General features: G+C 45.2%; 1 protein-coding gene across 4 annotated transcripts in view; it reads right to left on the bottom strand.

Moving 5' to 3' along the window:
- The window catches only part of LOC119164551 (synaptotagmin-1), a 238,143-nt gene that overhangs the window by 116,054 nt on the left and 99,916 nt on the right, over positions 1-22,173 (bottom strand). For 3 of the 4 annotated variants that reach the window (XM_075872144.1, XM_075872150.1, XM_075872145.1), the window contains exon 2: positions 20,315-20,389. The exons of the other annotated variant lie outside the window; for it this stretch is intronic. The gene's annotated coding sequence lies outside the window, so the exon portion shown is untranslated. The remainder of the gene's footprint in view (positions 1-20,314; positions 20,390-22,173) is intronic. 4 annotated transcript variants of the gene reach the window in all.

Raw genomic sequence — 22,173 nt, 5'->3', positions numbered from 1 at the left:
AAGGCGCTCTCGTAACACCTGTCCGCAGTACTAAAACTCTCTAATGTTTCCTACGTTGAGCTGACAATGCGACACTACGCATGAAAAAAGGAGCGTTCACTTTGCTTCGCCAAGACTACAGGGTGCTGCCACCTGCCAGTGGCCCTTGGTTTTACACAAGATCCTGTTTCCCGACATTGCTGCCAGATGGCGTCCCTATGTCGCCGAGCACCTCAAGAGGAAAGAACTATCGTTTTTCGATTACTTTTGCAGCGATTCACGCAAATACGCGTCCATTTTTTTTCCATAAAAAAGGAAAGAAAGCTAGAAGGAAGCGCCACATAGTGCCTTTAAGCTAGGCTAACTTCCTCTGATGCCGCTCCTGCCCAACTGCACGCAGTGTCTCTTGGGTATGACTACGCGTCCGCACGCAACTAAAGCAAGCGCTTGCATATAACACGACCAGGGACTACGTGTACCCAAATAATTCATCACCAGGCTTCCAAGAGTGTCACGTCGCACTCCATCCAAGAGTTTTTCTCTCTTCCTAGTTTCAAGCTTAGCCGAGTAAATGTTCTCGACCAATCAGCGCTATCTCTGAGGTCACGCGTTGGGCCTATTAGTAAGCTAGCAAAGGTGAAAGGAAGTAAAGCGAAGATTAAGGTTAGTTGGCTTAGCATTATGAAGTAGGAACGGCGTGATGTACGAAAAACCATTCCATATATATTCTTCGGGAAACCATATCGTACATATTTTCAACTAAACTTTTATATAAAAGTTAAATTCAAGGTGAGTGCTTGTCTCTCTCGTTTTTTTTGTCTGTGTGTGTGTGTGTGTCTCCATGTAGAATATCGCACTGTTCTTGCTTCAGAATGCCTCACGGAGAGTGATCTCCGTTTCCTCAAGAGCAAACGAAAATAGTGCCATCTTTAACTTCAATCAGACTCTCTTCACTGCGTTTTTCGAGGTTGGCCGCGCGGTGCGATGCTTTGCTTGTAGTTTATTTCTTCCTCCGCCAAATAAAGGCTGCTAAGGAAGCACGGAGCTTCTTTTGTGCGCGAGAGAGTGAGGGGAAGAAGGGCAGGCCTGAGAAAGGAGGCGTACACAGGCGCTGCTATCGACTCCCAGTACAAAGGCGCATGGGCAGTTGTTTACGCTGCCCGGGCTGCTTTGTGTCCTTTCTTTGGGAACACTCAGTGACTGTACGACAAGAATGGCGCAGTGAAAAGCGTTCACCTTTACTTTTCCGCCGACCGCACATTGGCTTTTGTTCCCTTTCTATCGGTATATTTGAATACAGATTCCGTTTTTCGGCGTTCCTACAACTTTCACAGTAAAGACGTTCACCTGAAGGACGCTGTTTGTTCGTTAAGCCTGGCGCGTGGGTGAGGTAAAGGCGACAAAAAACTGTGTAGTCGCTTTGGTGAACTGCTAAGTTTCAAAGAAGCAGCTAATATATAAGTGGTGTTCGGATAAATTTGTGAGAAGCGTGAATTGCGAGTCCAGATTACGATAAGAAAGACAAATTGTTCGCAAGATCATGTAGTTCGTGACACCAAACGGGGAAGAGTGTTCCACACTCGCCGCCATGGCAACAGGTGGCCTTGGCGGACGCTCCCACATTTAAGACACACATATATACTTCATAAAGAGAATGGTGCGTTAACCACATTGGCAAGTTGGTAGTGCATCGGGCGCGTTATTCGAAAGTGGCCAGTTTCGTCCCTGCCCAAGAAAAATTGTGTTTTCGTCCACTTTTCTTTCTTCAAATTTACATAACAATTGCTTCTAATAACAACCACTATTCTTTCCCTGGCGTCATTTTCTGTTAGTTGTAATAAAATTGTTATGTTGGCCTGCATGGGCGAATTACGAAAACAGAGAAAAATCAAACGCTACGATGTAAAGACATCTGTTGTCGAAAATGTACACGAGCAAGGGCGTCCCGTTAAAGTATCTGGTTACAAGACGCAAGCATCAATATCATTGTTCGAATATAACGGGTGATCACTGGCTATAGAGCGATCAACATGAAGACCTAATTGGTGAGATGTAGAAAACGCAAGTTGGCTCTCTAGATTTTTCATCATTGCCTATGGCTGCCATAGGAGCGCTTTTATGCTATACGCAGCATCAACCATTTGTGATGTCTGAGAAAGACTTTTCTAGCCCGTTCGACCTGACTCAAATATTTAATGAAGCAAGTACATCTCGATAACGCGTAAAGTGAATATAATAAAAAAGAACATTTAGTAGACGAACACAAAGAAAGTATATGGTCTAACACCCATCTTGTGTCACATCATAGACTTAATATTGCAAAAAAAACAATTTCATATTTTTCTTGATTGAGAAGCACGGCTTGCCTCACAGTAAGTGTTTTGCCGGTGGACCACAGGTACACAATTTCTGCATTAGAAACACTTACGGACCTCACAAAATAAATATTTGATAATATGGCCGCTGATCAATTGAATAGTTCACAATTCAATTACATACAGCTCTGGTATTATTTTATGTTAAAAACGTGTTATAAATGATCCTCTTCATGAAATTGATTGATATGTGCGGTTTAACGTCCCAAAACCACTATATGATTATGAGAGACGCCGTAGTGGAGGGCTCCGGAAATTTAGACCACCTGGGGTTCTTTAACGTGCACCCAAATCTGAGCACACGGGCCTACATCCTCTTCATGAAAGGTAAAAATACATTTATAAATAATGCCTATCAGTGACGGCCAGTCCACAACTAACCAAAATTCTAAACATATCTCTGAACAATTCATTCAGTCAGGAGTAGCTGCAAAAGAAGCTTCACTCATAAACTGGAGGCCAGGGGGAAGTGCTGTTATGGCGTCATAATTAACAGGTGACGTGTCATCTGCTTCATGTCGCCCAAGTTGTTAAATGGGAATTTATCCAGCTTTAGCTACATCCCCTTCAATAGTGCCTCTCGTCTTGCGAAGGCGTGATGAACGTATTGGCTAAATTTGAATGCAAATTCACAAAGAGTGCTACTCGCATTAGGAGTACCCATGGCAACGTGGAATTGGCAGAGCTGATTCGCATGCAAATAAAGGTGATATTCAAATGGCGAGATGCCTTGCGTAGTATAGCCGTGGGCGTTAAGAGCAGTTTTCATTACGAGTCATTAGGCATAGCGACGCCGACATTCCTATGGTTAATAAGTTATTCGGGCAGTGCGGCTCGTTAGGCACTGGCCGCCAATTCGCAAGGAAACTACCGCGTGTTTGCGAAGATGCTGACGTCGTACGAGCAGTATTATTCTACAATTGAGAGTAAAGCTTCAAAGACGAGAGTTACAGCGCAGCACTAAGCTCAGCATTCTTCATTACCCCTGCCTTCGCAAAGAAATCAAAAACATTTACAATGATGACGAAAAAGAAACGATAGTTCATTCATGTTGCCATAGCAATAATGTTTAGTATTTTTTTTTATTCTGAACTCTGCTGAAAAAATTCTTATCGTGGTCTGAGCATCATAATGATGCGGCCTGAAAACTTATTTAGCTTGAAATTCGAGGGTCGAATACCTAGACAATACTCACACGCCACAATCACTAATCGAGCAGAATCATACTTAGCGAGCTTGACTGATTATTACTTACTGAACGTTTCTTCTCGAGGTATAGTACCCGGTTAGACATTCAGACCGGATGGATTTGCCTAGAGTCGTCCAAGGGTCAATCAGTTACGGTCCTTCCTCCCAAAGTCAAAATAATTTAGTTTGATTCATTCATTACAACTAGACCTGCACTTCCAGCATATCTTCAATGAAAGCTAATCTACGTCTTCCACCACTATCATCTCGGAGAAAATAGGTCGCTTAACTTTGCTTCATAAGTTATACCATCATGCACCTCTTCGAAACGATTTCATTCCATAGCCGCATTACTTATCACAAAGTCAGAACTCATAAAATCAGTAAATACTAACACTTTTTTCATTTTTTTCCCCTAGAACATCTCGGCAATAGAACCACTTTCCTAGTGACATTTTCGTCATCACTGATAACAAACTTTGTCGCAGTGCTGTAGCTGACACTGTTTAACATGGAAATAATAACAGCTTATTTTTATTGTTTTTGCTTTTCAACTATTATAAACAATTTATATAGCATTGTATACGCAGGAAAAGTATCATGTTGCTCTGTTTGTTCATGTTAGTACTAGCTAAGCCTTTACTAACTCTACCAGACTACTGCTATTACTCGTCTGTTGTTTTTTATTGCATCTACTGTATTAACTTTTCTGAATGATATTACTACCGCATTTTTTGAAAATTTCCTGCTTACCACTCCCTTCTGTAATGCCCTCGGGCCTTGAAGGTACAGTATATAAATAAATAAATAAATAAATAAATAAATAAATAAATAAATAAATAAATAAATAAATAAACCACTGTTTAACGTGACATCCCTTTGGCTGGACACCCTGAAAGCGCATTCATATAGCGTAATTGGTGGAGACATTTAACTCTATTTAAGTTACTTTGTCATTCAGGGGCATACAGTTGGTGACAATGGGGAGACCTCGTTGAGACGTCTGCCGAACGGCTCACAATGCATAAGAAAGTCATGACAGCTGCGACCTTGTCAGTGGCTCGCAAAACACATCACTGAGAAATGGCGAATGCTTTTTTTTTCTCTGGAGTTCACCTTTTCCTACAGGTGGAAAACGAAGAAGATGAAATGAATAACTGGGAGATTAACCAAATCTGAGACGGGCTGGGTACCCTGTGCTGTGGAAGCGGGTAAGGGGAGTAAAAGGTGAAAGAACAGAGACACTTAAAAAGAGCAACAGTTAGTTATACGACACCGCTTACATTCTGTCTCCAAGGCCACTTGCCCGCAAATAGCGCAACAACGCTCTTAATGCCTTGCGTGCCAAGGACGGTCTCGGCCAGTGTCGTACGACACTTTCTTCCGATAATTGGCGCTTGGCCGGTTGTCAAGTCTATTTAGTACTTTCTAACGTTCTTTGCTTGGCAAACTGAAGCGTGGACACTCACGGAGATAGTGGGCAATTGTCTCCGCGCAGCCACAGTTGTCGCATGTCGGGCTGCTGGCCATTTCGATTTGAAACAAATAAGCATTCATAAAGGCCACCCCGAGCCGCGGGCGGCACAAGAACGTCTTTTCACCTCTGCTTATTCCCGACGGAAGACAGAGCTGTTGGTGTGGGTCCAAATTGTGAAGATCGACGTTGGTGAATGCAGTCGAATTCTACTAAGCGAAAGTCGCGGACGTTGTATGAAGAACCAAAGTCCTAATTCCGACGCTCATTACGAGAATTCATATATAAAAAAAAAGAGCGAGGGAAGTGTTTCGACACACGGGCAAAGCCGTGAAGACGATAGCATTAAATCGCAATGTTATACAAAGTGATGCTCCCAGTCTCAGACAAGTTCATGAAGTTCCCATCCGGCGTAACACCGGCCAGCGTTTCGTTGACGAAAACGGACGCTCTACAATATGGCCGCTTTAGCTTGTCCTACGCGAGGATACTTCATTTCACATTTGATTCTTCCTTAGGTTATCGTCACACTGAATCTCTTGCTATGCTGGGCTGCGTTTATAATATCGCGGTAATAGGACGAAAGTCTTAAACGCCTCTTCAAAGGCGAAATTTGATCATCGGAATCAGATTCCCGTGACGTCAGGGAAGTGCAGCGCAAAAAACACCACCACATGATGGCGTAATCATATTGCGTCATCATGGCACCCCAGATATCAGGTATCACAGTCATCGTGACGTCATAGCCTCGTCACATTCTCCCGTGGTATTGTAGCTTCGTTGGAGATGGCCCGATCTCAAGGGCGGTGCAAAGACGGCTAAGGTGCCTGTGATCTTCCAGGCAGTGCCGCATCACGATAAGTGAGGCTTTCGAAGAGTTCCCCGACAAAATTAATAAATCGACCGAGAAAAACACGTCGTCTGAAGTTACTGCGTAAGCAATCAGACCAGTTTTTTATTCCAATGTTTCAACTCAACACCGGTTCGCGGGTTCGAATCCCGGCTGCGGCGGCTGCATTTCCGATGGAGGCGGAAATGTTGAAGGCCCGTGTGCTCAGATTTGGGTGCACGTTAAAGAACCCCAGGTGGTCGAAATTTCCGGAGCCCTCCACTACGGCGTCTCTCATAATCATATGGTGGTTTTGGGACGTTGAACCCCACATATCGATCAATATCAATCTACTCAACACCGGTTTTCTGTTGTGCAGATAACCGGCCGAAAAATGCGCAGAAATGCGCTGGAGGCAATCTGGGGTCTGCGCCTTTTTTTTTCTTTTAATAGACACCGGCTACCTCCCAGTTTGTAGCGTCATCACACTCAATACCGCAAACAAGAGCAGTCACATGAAGAGCAGCTCTGCTGATAAATGATAATTTGAAGGTTACACTCGGCATTGTTAACTACTTCAGTCACACCACGAAAGCGGCGGGTCGGCGCGCAGAAAGTAACCCGTGATGCTTCTACGAATTGACTAGCACTGTTCGAAGAACTAGAAACAGTGAAACAGCTGTCGGCTACGAGTCACCAAGCAATGACCTGCACCTAATCTACACGACGACGCTACGAGCGTTCTGAACTTTCATTATCCGCTTGTCAACAAAACAACAACAAAAACTTTCCTTTCTCCATTTCTAAATGGGAATTCAACGCAAATAATTGTGAAGCTACGAACAACCGCACGAAAACGCGCACAGTGATCATCAGTCAGCGTCGGCGGGCTTAAATCGATCAGCAATACGGTTAACGAACCTTGATTTCTCGCCCACTCGAAAGTTTAGCCTCACCTAACGAGAGTTCACAAGCTTTCCTATCTAAGTAAGTAAAATGTCACCAGATGTGATTGTCCTCCTCGCATCGCCTGATGGAGGCTCTTTACCCTGCGGATATACGAAATCATAATTTGCCTTCGCACTTATCTTCTCTCACAGTAATGCATCAAAGTTCTCAACTGTCAGTGTTGAAGAGCTCCGCCATGAAAGAGCAACGGTCTCTGGTACACGAGCTTCAGAAAGAAACGTCTCAATCGACATTTAGGAATAAAATGTCGACATCCACGCACGCAGGTAATAGGAAAAGCACAGTAAAGACAGTTTCTGGCGAAGCGAAAATTCGCTGTATGCACGCCACGGTCACACGTGTGCCGAAAACACAAAAGATGAGACCTCACTGTGTGCCCGTCTCCGGACTCGGCCTATTGGACGATGTAGAGCGCCAAGAGTTTGAAACACGACCATGCAAGGCTGTTGCAGGTTTATATATATATATATATATATATATATATATATATATATATATATATAAGAGAGAGAAGTGTATACCTAAGGGCTCGTATTTCCGTGTTTTAACACAATATTATTGAGATATAACAGACAGTAATGCCAAGGAATGTACAGGGGAAGTTATTAGAACCAATGGAATGTAAATAAGAAGAAAGAAAAGTGGATGAAAAAATTACCAGCTGTGAGCAGGAATCGAACCTACGACCTTCGAATAACGCGTTCGATGCTCTAACCACTGAGCTATCACAGCGGCCGTCCCTCCATCCACTTTTTGGGGTTTATATGTGAATTTAGAAGTAGGAGTGACAGTCAGCGCCATCTATAAGCCAAACAACGAGTGTGAAAACACTCTTATTCGCATGTTTGGCGTCACGTAGCACGTGAACTTATTATGAGCGGGCAGCTGATTAATTGTCCCTCTGTGACGGCCGCTGTGATAGCTCAGTGGTTAGAGCATCGAACGCGTTATTCGAAGGTCGTAGGTTCGATTCCTGCTCACAGCTGGTAAATTTTTCATCCACTTTTCTTTCTTCTTTCTTCTTATTTACATTCCATTGGTTCTAATAACTTCCCCTGTACATTCCTTGGCATTACTGTCTGTTATATCTCATTATTATTGTGTTAAAACACGGAAATACGAGCCCTTAGGTATACACTTCTCTCCCTTATTTCATTGAACGAGGGTCTTGTACTGGCAGACTTGGCGTGTTTAGGTTGTATAAGAGGGACAATTAATCAGCTGCCCGCTCATAATAAGTTCACGTGCTACGTGACGCCAAACATGCGCATAAGAGTGTTTTCACAGTCGTTGTTTGGCTTATAGATGGCGCTGACTGTCACTCCTACTTCTAAATTCACATATAAACCCCAAAAAGTGGATGGAGGGACGGCCGCTGTGATAGCTCAGTGGTTAGAGCATCGAACGCGTTATTCGAAGGTCGTAGGTTCGATTCCTGCTCACAGCTGGTAATTTTTTCATCCACTTTTCTTTCTTCTTTCTTCTTATTTACATTCCATTGGTTCTAATAACTTCCCCTGTACATTCCTTGGCATTACTGTCTGTTATATCTCATATATATATATATATATATATATATATATATATATATATATATATATATATATATATGAAAGTGGATGCGCTTTCACATAACAACTGTTTATTGTGCCGACGTTTCGACAGGAACCCTGTCTTTTTCAAGGCATAATACTATTTACACATGTTCCGTGCTTTTTATATCCTGTCGGGACAGGAGGGGAGGGGTCAATTGAGAGAGAGAGAGAGAGAGAAAAAAAGAAGAAGAAACAGCGAAACGGGAGGACAAACATTAAATAAAATATAGAAAATCTAGGAGAAGAAGCAAGACCGACACGGCGTAATTAGAAAGGGGCAGCATTTCAACAGAGTAGGGCAGAGGTAGATGAGGAATGTCATCATTGTCAACAATACCTCCCCCGCACCCACACTTCCCCAAGTGGGCAGGGAGCCGCCGTTTTTGTATTTCACCTTTCCGTGTAGTCCGCTGGCGGCTCGTTCCTCTTTGAAGTGTATGACAAGTTAATGGGGAGGGCTTAAGCGCTTTAAGTGCATGCTGGTGGCATCGGGAGGAGCGAAAAAGCCGGTGAATGAGGCACCGCCATCGATATTCATTATATGCATTGGCTCCTTGTCAGTGAAGGAACAGAATGTGCGTTAAAAATTAAAGAAAGAAAAAAAAACACCAGGGGGGGGGGAGGGGAGACTGTACGACATCCGAGACAGTCACCACACAGTTGCGGCTCACTGGGAAGACATGCGCGCATGCACGAAAAAGTTAACGAAACCACCTAGCTGTCAGCTCCTTGTATATATATATATATATATATATATATATATATATATATATATATATATATATATATATATATATATATATATATATATATATATATATATATATATATATATATATTGTAGGGAACTATGCGAACGACGACGAAGCAGCATGAAACGGCAAGCCACAGCGTTGGTGCACGCGCGCGACCCGAGCTTGCGTTTGTTTTGTATTTTCGGCCTGTTGGCGTTCCTCGCTCTTCTGGCGTTCCTCGGCCTTCCAGTAGGTCTGTACTTAAATAAACTGCGTGACATCTGGTGGAGGTGTGTGGACTCCCGTACAAACCTGGAACTTCGCTCCCGTACGCTTCCCCCTCTACGTGACACGAAGATGGCCACCGAGACGCCTCTCCAGGTGGGACCTTCGACCGTCCATGTCACTTGCGGTGCCGTGTATCCTCAACGAGACCCTCCTATCTTCACGGGCTCCACTGAGTCGGACGTCGACGATTGGTTGGCGAGGTACGACAAAGTCGGTGCAAGTAACAAATGGGACGACCCAAGTAAGCTGGGCTACGTCACATTCTACCTTGCGGACACCGCGCAACTGTGGTTTAATAACGACGGAGCTGACATTGCTACGTGGTCTGCATTCAAGACGGCTATTACGGACGTCTTTGGACGACCTGCGGCACGCAAGCTTCAAGCCGAGCACCGTTTACGTCACCGTGCACAGCAACCAGGCGAGACCTACACGGGCTACATTGAAGATGTGTTGCATCTACGCAACCGCATCAACTCTACCATGCCCGAGGAAGAAAAAATCAGGCACATACTGAAAGGCATTGACGACGGCGCCTTTCAGATGTTGCTCGCGAGAAATCCCCCCACAATTGCTGTCCTCGTTTCCCTCTGTCAAAGCTTCGATGAATTGCTTAGGCAGCGCGCAATTGCTCGTCAAGCCCTCACGACGCCAGACACGCTCGCAAGCTTGCGCCTAGCTGCCCATCCTACCGATCAGCAGCCGCTGCTTTCGACAATCAAGGACTTCGTCCGCGAAGAGGTAGCGCGCCAGCTGTCACTGCTGCCACTGACACATGAGCCCACGCAAGCTTTGGCACCGGACCTCCAACACGTCATTCGGACCCAAGTCGCTGAAGCCCTTCCACCGGTGCATCAGCAACCACCAGTCACTACGCCTCTCACGTACGCCGCCGTCGCTGCTCGGCCTACGCAACAGCGTATGCCATATGCTCAACCGGCCACGCCACCCTATGTCGTGCCTACAACCCCAATTGCTGCGCCGTATCCCTACGCGAGATCTTCAGGTCCATTTTACCGTCGCTCAGACGCTTGGAGGACGCCGGATAATAGGCCCATCTGTTTTTCCTGTGGTATCGCTGGACACGTCGCCCGCCACTGTCGCCGAGATCCCCCTCCAGTCGACACCGTGGGCAGGCCAATGGCGTCGTCGTCTAGGACGCCATCAAGGTACACCACTGACGGTCCTCGACCCTACGCAAACCATCGGTCACCATCGCCCCGACGACGCTCCCTGTCACCTATGCGTCGCCGACCTGCTACGGAAGAGGGAAACTGATCGCTGCAGCTCCGGAGGCAACAGCTGCATACAATTCGAACTGCTTAAGGCCTCCATCTTTCTCGCCGCAAAACGTTATTGACGTCAATGTTGAGGGGACCGCCGCACAAGCGCTAATCGACACAGGGGCCGCCGTTTCCATAATCTGTGAGACCTCTTGCCGCAAGTTGAAAAAGGTGACGACGCCTCTTTCGGGCCTGATGCTCCACACGGCCAACTCGCAGTGCATAGAACCTACAGCTGTGTGCACTGCACGTGTCATCATCCAAGGTGAACTTTATGCTATTGAATTTTTTGTGCTGGCATCCTGCTCCCACGAAGTCATTCTTGGATGGGACTTTCTTTCGCGTCATCGGGCCATCATAGATTGCTCACGTGCAGAAGTTGCCCTTACACCGCTGCCAACCTCTTGTTTGGTGGATTCTCTTCCTGAACTTTACAAACTTGTTGTTGTTGCAGACACGGAAATAGCCCCGAGAACTTCCACTCTTGTAGCCCTGACCTGTACGGCCGCTCCTGCCGGAACTGTTTTGTTCGTTCCGTCTGACGTATTTACCCGCCGCCGTAGCCTACACCTGCCCTTTGCCGTACTCACCGTGGAATCCGGTGCTACCGCCACGCTCGTCGTGAACTCACTATCGTCGCCAGTTACCCTACTTCGCGGAGAATGTTTGGGTAACATACAAGACGTTGACCTCTTGCGCCCTCTAGAGTTCGCCGAACACGCACCTCACCTCCAGCTCAATGCTATGACGCCACCTGTGGCCACACTGCCCGCGCCAGACTCATTCCAGCCCTCTGTTGCCGCTGAGCTATCGCCGACACAAAGAAGGGAACTCTTGTCCCTTCTTCGAGAGTTCCGTTCTGCCTTCGATTGCGCTCAACCATCTTTGGGTCGCACAGCGAACATCACGCACCACATTGACACCGGTACTCATGCTCCCTTACGCCAACGACCATATCGAGTTTCAGCGGAAGAGCGCCGTATTATCAACGAAAAAGTCGACGATATGCTCAAGCGTGGTGTCATCCAGCCCTCGCAGAGCCCTTGGTCGTCCCCTGTTGTACTTGTGCGCAAAAAGGATGGGTCTATTCGATTCTGTGTCGACTACCGCCGGCTCAATAATATAACTCGGAAAGATGTGTACCCGTTGCCACGCATCGACGACGCTCTCGATTGCTTGCAAGGGGCAGAATATTTCTCCTCTTTAGATTTACGCTCAGGATATTGGCAAGTTCCAATGGCTGATCCTGACCGATCGAAGACTGCATTTGTAACACCTGATGGGCTGTATGAGTTTAACGTCATGCCGTTTGGACTCTGCAACGCCCCATCTACCTTCGAACGGATGATTGACACCATCCTTCGCGGCTACAAGTGGAACACGTGCCTTTGCTACCTATAGACGACATCGTCGTTTTTTCTCGCGACTTTTCAACTCACCTTGTTCATCTTCGTGTGCTATTCTCACGTGTCTCACCTCTGCTGGCCTTCAACTTAACATCAAGAAGTGCCATTTTGCCGCACGTCAGCTCACTATACTGGGTCACGTCGTCTGCAAAGAGGGTGTTCTCCCGGATCCGGCGAAACTCCGCGCCGTGGCCGACTGTCCGAAGCCCAATTCCATCAAGACGCTTCGAAGTTTTATCGGCCTGTGTTCATACTTTCGTCAATTTGTGCGCAACTTCTCTTCCATCATCGCGCCTCTTACCAACCTGTTGACAACTTCCAAAGGCATTTCTGCTTGGTCAAAAGAGTGCGACGAATCCTTCACCGCGCTTCGGCGGTTATTACTATCACCTCCAATACTACGTCATTTTGACCCTGATGCGCGTACGGAGGTCCACACCGACACCAGTGGTGTCGGTCTTGGTGCTGTATTGGCTCAACGAAAACCAGAGTACCAAGAATACATTGTCGCTTACGCGAGTCGAACCCTCAAGAAAGCCGAGTGTAATTATTCCGTCACGGAAAAAGAGTGCCTCGCAATTGTCGGGGCTTTGAAGAAGTTCCGCCCATACCTTTATGGCCGCCCTTTCGAAGTCGTCACGGACCACCACGCTCTATGCTGGCTATCATCGCTCAAAGACCCGTCGGGGCGCCTTGGTCGTTGGGCGCTTCGCCTACAGGAATACGACATTCGAGTTGTATACCGATCCGGCCGCAAGCACTCCGACGCTGATGCACTATCCCGCTCGCCGCTACCGGCTGACCCAACCCCCTCGTCACCTTCTTCCGCTGTCATAACACCAATCGACTTCACAGACATGGCATCGGAACAACGCAAAGATGTGTGGATTTCCCAACTCCTCGCCTTTCTGACTGATCCGTTAGCTGATTTGGTCTCAAGAACTATCCGCCGTCAAGCCACACATTTCGCTATTCGAGACGACCTACTCTATCGGCGGAATTACACGTCTGAAGGTCGGAGGTGGCTGTTAGTGATACCCATTCACATGCGCTCGGAAATTTGTACTGCTTTCCACAACGACCCGCAAAGCGCTCACGCTGGCGCTCTCAAAACGTACAACCGTCTACGTCAGCGGTACTACTGGCGCGGCATGTACACATTTGTCCGCAAGTACGTACGTGCTTGTACTGCATGCCAGTGACGTAAAGTCCCACCTCAACGCCCTGCCGGTACACTTCAGCCTCTGCCTTGTCCAGCGCGTCCGTTTGACCGCGTCGGTATCGACTTATACGGAGCACTTCCCACGTCGTCTTCTGGAAATAGGTGGATAATTGTCGGCGTGGACCACTTCACGCGTTACGCGGAGACGGCAGCACTACCCGCAGCAACCACGAGGGAAGTTGCGTTTTTCATCCTGCGCAACTTTGTTCTTCGCCATGGTGCTCCCCGCGAACTTTTGAGCGACCGGGGGCGTGTTTTCTTGTCTGACGCCATTCAAGCGTTGCTCGCTCAGTGCAACATGGTTCATCGCATGACGACAGCATATCACCCGCAGACGAATGGCCTCACAGAACGATTTAATCGCACTCTCGGTGATATGTTGACGATCTACACAGCTTCAGACCAGACCAATTGGGACACTGTCCTTCCATTCGTCACGTATGCGTATAACACCGCTACGCACGCGACAACAGGGTTCTCCCCTTTCTGTTGTACGGACGCGAACCATCGCGCACGCTGGACACTATCCTCCCATACACGCCCGACTCCTCTGAGTACACTGCAATTTCTGATGTTGCCAGGTACGCAGAAGATTGCAGACGATTGGCCCGTTCACTGACAACCGAGGACCAAGGCCACCAGAAGCTACGGCATGACACCGACCGACATCTTTCTACTTTCGCGACTGGTGCTCTCGTTTGGCTCTGGATTCCACCGAGCACTCCTGGCCTTTCGTCGAAATTACTGGCACGATACCACGGGCCCTACCGCATTCTCGCCCGTACGTCATCAGTCAATTATGAGATTGAGCCTTTGACACAGTCTCATGACTTACGCCGTCGTGGCCGAGAAATTGTGCATGTGAGTCGCCTGAAGCCGTATTACGACCCCGCTATAGTGACTACGCCTTAAGTCGCCAGGTTGGCTATGCTATTCACCGGGGGCCAATGTAGGGAACTATGCGAACGACGACGAAGCAGCATGAAACGGCAAGCCACAGCGTTGGTGCACGCGCGCGACCCGAGCTTGCGTTTGTTTTGTATTTTCGGCCTGTTGGCGTTCCTCGGCCTTCCAGTAGGTCTGTACGTAAATAAACTGCGTGACAATATATATATATATATATATATATATATATATATATATATATATATATATATATATATATATATATATATATATATTCAATATAAATGCTATTTTCAGTAACAGGCGCAGGGATCCCAAAGACGCCGCGTATATACCGAATAAGGTAGGATTAATGCGGCACCACTTTTTCTTAAAGAGAATAAAATAAGTAAGTCATCTTACGAGTATATATATATATATATATATATATATATATATATATATATATATATATATATATATATATATATATATATATATATATATATATATATATATATATAGTGGGAGTAATAATTCAATGGGCCAGTTAGTCTTCGTGAAGGTATGGGATATGGCACAGCGGGAGCGTTGTCAGCAAGGATAAATATATTTATTTCCCAACAGCTTCAGGAGAGGTCCTCCCTTAATCAGAGGATGAGTATAACTCATCCCCTGATTAAGGGAGGACCTCTCCATAATATGTCACAACGCTCCCATTGTGCCATATCCCATACCTATATATATATATATATATATATATATATGTATGGGATATGGCACAACGGGAGCGTTGTCAACAAGGATAAATATATTTATTTTCCAACAGCTTCAGGAGAGGTCCTCCCTTAATCAGAGGATGAGTATAACTCATCCCCTGATTAAGGGAGGACCTCTCCTTAATATGGCACAACGCTCCCGTTGTGTCATATCCCATACCTATATATATATATATATATATATATATATATATATATATATATACATATATATTCGTCCCTTCACTGACAGATAGTCTTGTTTAGAAATGCCCTTTGATATTATGCGTTTCATATCCTACTGACGCATTAGATAAATGATTTGGTAAAAGAAGGTAAAAGATAATAAAATTCTCCTTTCCCCGTTCATTGTCCACTTTCGTGAATATAACACGCGTGACTTATTTATATCATAATTCAACTAGGCAACAGTCTTACTTCCTTTATTATATCTCATTCCTGCATGGTACCGCAAAAAAAAATCATGTGAGAGCGAAGCTTACTATCTCAAAGATTAAAAAAAAAATCGAACGCGTGGGTAGAGAGAGACAAGGAAGTGCCAGCTGCTTTTAAAAGAAGGAAGCACGCACATTCGAACTATGGCTTCAAACGCGGATGCCAACACGTTCAAGGTCCTTGTGACGACTGCAACCCGGAAGACGCCGTAGGAGCAACTCTGAATGTCGAAACTGTTTGTCAGACGGTTAGACGAGAGAACGGAAATGAACTTCGCACGAGCTCATGGCCTGCACGGAAGTGACGCAACGACGAACGGGAAGCTGCGCAAGCAACTACCAAAGAGAAATCCCTAGATTACACTATAGTTGTACCACTCACAACAGTACAAGAGTGGCTAAAACAGCTCAGAAGTCGTCACAACGAACACGCAGAATCGCGGAGCGTCATGAACAGTTCCCAATGCACGTGAAGTATATATACAGAGTGTTTCTTAACGCCTTGAACCAAGTGCGTATTTGAAAGTGTGCTTCAACAACAGCCAGAGAGCATCGACATAGCGCTTGCCTTCATGTAGCGCTCGTTAGGGTTCCTTTAACGTTGTGCTACGTTTGAAATGTCACAACTTTGAATCTTCCAATTTTCTAAATGTGCACTTTAGGATCAAGTACGTAGAGTTCCAACTGAGGGCATGCCACCTCGAAATAATGGTTTCTCTAGAGATAGCACGCGATCCAGTGCACCATTTTGAATTAGGTGTGCCTTAGCTGTTCGGGCGACGCAGCACAATTCCCTTCACGTTCCTTCGCCCGACGGAGTCGGCCGGCGCGCGTCACGCTTGCATCAACCACGGCCGTTTGTAGCCTTCTCGTGCTTTCGCTCCCAGACAGAAGATGCTCTGTGCAAGGTGAACCGATGTGTTTGGACTTTACGGAACACCAATAAGTTTCCAAAACACGACAAAGTAGATGCTCCTGGAGTGTCCATATAAATGTTTAATTTACAATTACAAATTAATCACAGCGCTTATGGATGATGATGAACAAACTTTATTCAATCAGCAGAAAGATCCACACCTCGGGGCTCCTCCGAAAGAGGGGGGGGGGGGGGATGGCCATGATCTTGTGGGCCCAGGTGGCGTCTTCGGCCGAACTTCTAATTGCGAGTCGGAGATGAGGAGTGTGTCCTTTCAACCACTCCCAGCTGGGAATCCCTATCAGGACGTACATTTTCTTCATGATCACCCAAGTGCACATTGTGCTTACTGACAATCGTCCACATAGCTTCATACGTTGCAAGACGGACGACGTTGTAAAGTAACGAGACAATCCATCATTAAAAATGACAGTCACAATGGGTGAAAAAAAAACTTGATAACGCAATAAAACCCGCTACACGCTAAGCGCATCCTGCAGGACAAAAAAGCTACCCGCGTCTTCCCAAGGGAGAAAGTAGAGTAAATGCGTCGCAGAGGGTTGTAGATATCTCGGGAATGTGCGTAAGTGAATATGATTTAGGAATGCTTAACTGTTATTTTTGTGTTTATTATTTGGTTTATTAAATGAAGGAGAAGTGTCGACTTCAACGACTGGTGGATATATATATATATATATATATATATATATATATATATATATATATATATATATATATATATATATATATATATATATATATATATATATATATATATATATATATATATATATATAGAGAGAGAGAGAGAGAGAGAGAGAGAGAGAGAGAGAGAGAGAGAGACAGAGAGAAGGTGGGGAGGTTAACCAAGCTTGGCTCGGTTGGCTACCCTACACTTGGGGTCGGGAAGGGGAGAATATTAGAAAGGAAAGAGATAGAAAAGAAGAGGAGTAAGAAAGAGAAGAATGAATAGTCAGCACGAAACTGCACAGCACGGTCTCACTCTATTCTTTCACAAGCGGTCGTGTAGTCTGGTGTTCCTTAAGAATTACAAGAGCGCCTTCGTGGCTTTGCGCGTATGGGAAGCCGTCGACCTAAGTCCCAGGATCTTCTTTTCTGTAAGCGACCGTGAATCCAGTTGACAGAGCTTCGCTTCCATAATACGTCGTTCAGACTGGTATGCTGGGCAATGGCATAGAATGTGCTCCAGCGTTTCCTCGAAGGAGCAGAAGTTGGTGGAACGACTCGTGGAACGCTGATGTTGGGTTGTGCACCCACATGGTTGAAGGTATACTTTTGCTTCGATCGCATCTACTCGAGTCAAGCAAAGCGTCAAGTGAAAACCAAGACGCCCTTGACATAGTTCTGAACAACGCTCTCCGCCACCGCTCCCGTTTGAGGAAGAGGTTCGCATCCCCACTGCGTATGCTCAGCTTGCTGAACGCCCTGTAGTATATAGCCTTCATTGGCTTCTTGAGCGACAGTTTTGCGGGTGTCTTCCTGGGCTGGCACGATACGCGAGATGCGAGAGTGCGCGGTGGGAGAGTGGACGGCGCCGTCAACGCCATGCTGAAGCGCGATATCGTGCGTATAAGAAATGCTCCGCATATAAAAAAAATCAGCACACAAGCAATCCATACAAATGGTTAACTAACCAAAGATAAAACGTGCGGTACGGTTGTTTAGCAGTGGGTTCAACCCGATGTGGCACTGAAGCGTTTCACAATTACTGGCTACATGTTCGTGCTTTTTGATGAGATGACACCTCACGCTCGGGTTTATCACAGTATGTACTTCACATGCCGCCCCTTGTGTCTCGCATGATCCCGTTCATGGAGGATTGTAATAAGCGGTTGAATGTGTTTCGCAATGCGTTCAACAACAAAGTGGTTGTTCGCGAACCACAGGTGGTCACAGACGTCGCAAGCGAAGCCAATGTGCCACTGGGCAAACACTCACGCCGAAAGCGGCGTTCGCCCCGGCAAACGCGCCTCCGCATACATCACACTCACGCCGGAACGCCGCATTGTTGCAAGCGTCCGACATCGGGAGCCAACTCTGCGGGCTGGTTTGAGCAGAAACAGCTGCGCGTGAGTTCGGCGCCACGGCTGCGACGACGTCACTCACAACGCAGCCAATGGCGCGCGCTCTTGGTAACGGTGTGGCTGATTGCACAGCCAATGGAGACTGCTCATGTTACCGCTACCGAACGACTTTCATTTCTCCTAGCCATACACAGCTTCCGCTGTAAAATAAAGTACGTCTATTCCATTTCATACTGAAATAAGAATAAAAGTCAGGCCGTCAGCATTATTCACAGGGTAGTTGCGTCGTTCCATTGCACAGTGCTGACACTGACAGGCCAGACTTGTTGGCCACGTGGGAGACAAACTCCGCACAATGACGTGGTATAGCGTGCTTCGGGTTTGTGATACGGTGCAGATACATAGGGCTACCCGTGACAGCTCACACTTTCAAATACTGAAATCGTAGTATGAGCTCTATGATGAGTGACCATTTGTTGCGCACAAAAGTCGTATATAATTGAAAAAAAAAAAGTTGGCGGCAGACGTCTAAAGTAGAATGTGAGGATGTCTCGTAAAATGTATATCTAGTGGAACCATTGAAATTTCGACTTTATGAGACTGACTAAAAAATAGGTGGGTAAAACCTTAAAACAGCATTGAATTCGTTCAAGGTATTCCAGCTGAATTCAGCAAGGCCGACACAAGAGGGGATTTATTTCGACGCTTCCATTGTCGCAAGTCTGCCTTTACGAGGGCGTATTGGGGGACAATGCATAATTGTACCCACTCATTTCAACATTCTATGAATTCAATAAAAAGATAATTTAGAAACCTAATCATATGCAGTTGTTTGACGTAAGAGGCTGACGTACAGTCGTGGTGCTGCCATCGTACTGGGATAGTCGTTTATGAGTGCTTGATTTCGAATAAGTCTCTATATTGTTTTACTGGGAACGCGTTTACTACTGCGAACCTTCTTGCTTAAGCCCAATCTTCTCGTCCAAGCGAGAAGCTTTCATCAATAAAAATTGTCGAGAAGCATTGACTTGAAGACAAAGCCATTTTAAATTTCTTCAGCAAAGTATACCAGCTACTTTATATGGGAAAATTGAAGCTGGTATAACGGCTATTCATAGAGGATATTCTTGGTTTATGCGCTAATTAAATAACTCAGACTATTGCTGTAAGCCACTGCGACACGCACACATTATATATATATATATATATATATATATATATATATATATATATATATATATATATATATATATATATATATATATATATATATTTATATACATATATATATATATATATATATATATATATATATATTGTTTCCCGATTTCAATCGTCGACAATGCCTTCATAGAAGTTTTTGTTCACTGCTTATCGCTGGTAATCGTGAACTGCCTGTATGCTGCCAAAATAGTGGAACGACTAATTTCTGCACCGAGCATTGAACTCCACGAAATACTGAGGTGGCCTCTTCACGCCCTCTCCCCAATCTTCTGATGTATAGCCATTACGACATATACCCCCAACTGGTGCCACTGGGAATGTAATCTACGAACATCCTTCGCGAACTCATGAACACGCTCAAGTACTGTCGTTCCGCATAGATGTGTCGTTCTGCATGGATGTTCCGCATAAGGTGGCGGGAAAGTGTCAACGTAGAATTTATCTTTTCTTTATGTGGGAAACACTACAAACTCTTGCCCGTCTCAGCACATGGCCGAATCCATATACTTGGAAATGTTATTTTTCCTCAGTGGAAGATGAAATGTTTGGTTGTGAGCTACTTGACAGTAATTTCCGTTGCAGGTTCCTGTGAGCAAAATTCAACCAGTATTGCCTCCTTTCTGTTTTTCAGGGTGTAAAGAAAAGAACGCAGCGAAAATAAACATTCATACCAATAAAAATGTTCTTACCCTGTCTTAAGAAAATCATCAAATGGTCTTCCACAGGCTGTTTCGATGTTACTTGTCTCTGATGGAAAAACAGCACTGCAAAGAGAAGAACAAAACAGGACTTGAAGAGGTGGCTACGCCCCAGCAGTAGTGGCTCCTCCCGGAGCTTAACAAGTCCGTTCCTTTGAGCTATAAAGTTTACTTGGAGTGTGGCTTTGTTGGTGCCTTTTTCATAGTCCGTCTCCGCGTTTGCCAGTATCGTGTCCTACAATTCGCTGTTGTATTTCGCAAAATTTTAGCATTCAATCGCGAATATATTTTAGCCTTTACATTCCTGTTTGTGTGTGTGCTCAAGATATGTGCACTTTTTACTATTCTTTCTCCTTTACGCGGTCAATTCACAACCTTTTATGCAAGCACCAGTCTTAGCTTTTACTCCTCGTCTGAGTATTGTTAGTATAATAAGGTCATTTATTTCCATTTCTGACACTGTCTTGCACGCCCGCATTGTAGCAGACACTGTTCTCATTAGTAATGTTCCATGTCTCTATTTCTTGTTCTCTTTTTTCTTTTTACTTCTATGTTGCCTCTACTCAGTACGTCTAGTGAGCTCTTGGTACTGTGAAATACTAATAATAAGAACTAATACGTTATTCATATCTACCACAAACGATATTTTATTGATCGGACTTCTATTACTCGAAGCCGAAAGATAACTTTCCTTTGTGAGCTGGGTCCCAGCTGGAAGATGGATAACGGAAGGCCAGCGGGGAATGAAAATGACACTGTCTGAAAATGCTCCTGCCTGAGCTACTAAAGCCATTAAAAACGAGGATAAAAGTTTATGCAGATGCAAATGATGCTATTATTAAAATTAGTATTTCCATTGAACGTGTGGCTGCTCCGGGGAGTGCTTGCATTTATGAATGCAACCATTTTTTTTGACAAGCCGTCTGTCGACTTACAGCACGAGTTCATCAATCACACGTACCCTGTCTGAGTGATATTAGTACCTAATTAATCCACTGGTCAGCGAAACATCTTTGTTATCATACTTCCTTGCTTCTTGTGCAACTCAGTCTCCCGATGTCATGTTGGTATGTTGCAAGGTGACAAGACATTGCAATCAAATTTACATATAAATCAAGATTAAGTTGCAATACAGTGCATCAAGATAAAGAGTATCATAAACTCCTAAAATATGCTTACGTTATTGTTAATATATACAAGCATAACAGTTAGCTTATTGATTAAGTTATGCAGTGGCAGAAACTCAGACTCCGGCGGCCGCGTATAGTCTTGTAGAAATAAAAACCTTGTCTACTTTAGTCGCCTTATACGCAATCCTGTCTGTGGAAATGATATAAATACGCGCGTAAGCACAAAGAAATCTTACAAAAAATAACCACGGGATGATAAAAAAACACATCCTGTCTTTCACACTGCTTAAACCTTTGAATATACCAGGTAAACCGAGGTAATGGATGGGATGAACTCACATGTAGAACCATGAGTCTAAGAGTACAGACCATTCCGTTTGTACACCTTTCCCGTCTGTGCCGTCTCGGGGCAACTCGTGAGCTGTTAGAGTATTTCTCTTGCAATTTTCGTGGTAGTAATAATCTCGACAGCTATTCCGTCCAAGTAGTGCTACACGGACTAGGACGCGTTGAGAGTAATTACGCCTGGCTATTCAGTGGTCCACATACTTCTGCTCACGGCTGTAAACTTTTTTGTCCCGTCAACATGAACAGAACTTCGTGATGCACGTCGTTCTGGGACATTTGTCTATTCATAAGGACTAATAAGTTTATGTTCACTGTAGTACATGTGGATGGACGAATGAATTTACGTTCATTAGATTATCTATCCATGGGTGA

The sequence above is a fragment of the Rhipicephalus microplus genome, chromosome 8, assembly GCF_043290135.1.
Source record: "Rhipicephalus microplus isolate Deutch F79 chromosome 8, USDA_Rmic, whole genome shotgun sequence".
NCBI classification, from domain to species: Eukaryota; Metazoa; Arthropoda; class Arachnida; order Ixodida; family Ixodidae; genus Rhipicephalus; species Rhipicephalus microplus.
Note: the sequence above shows the minus strand (reverse complement) of the source record. Positions and strands in the feature narration are given on the sequence as shown.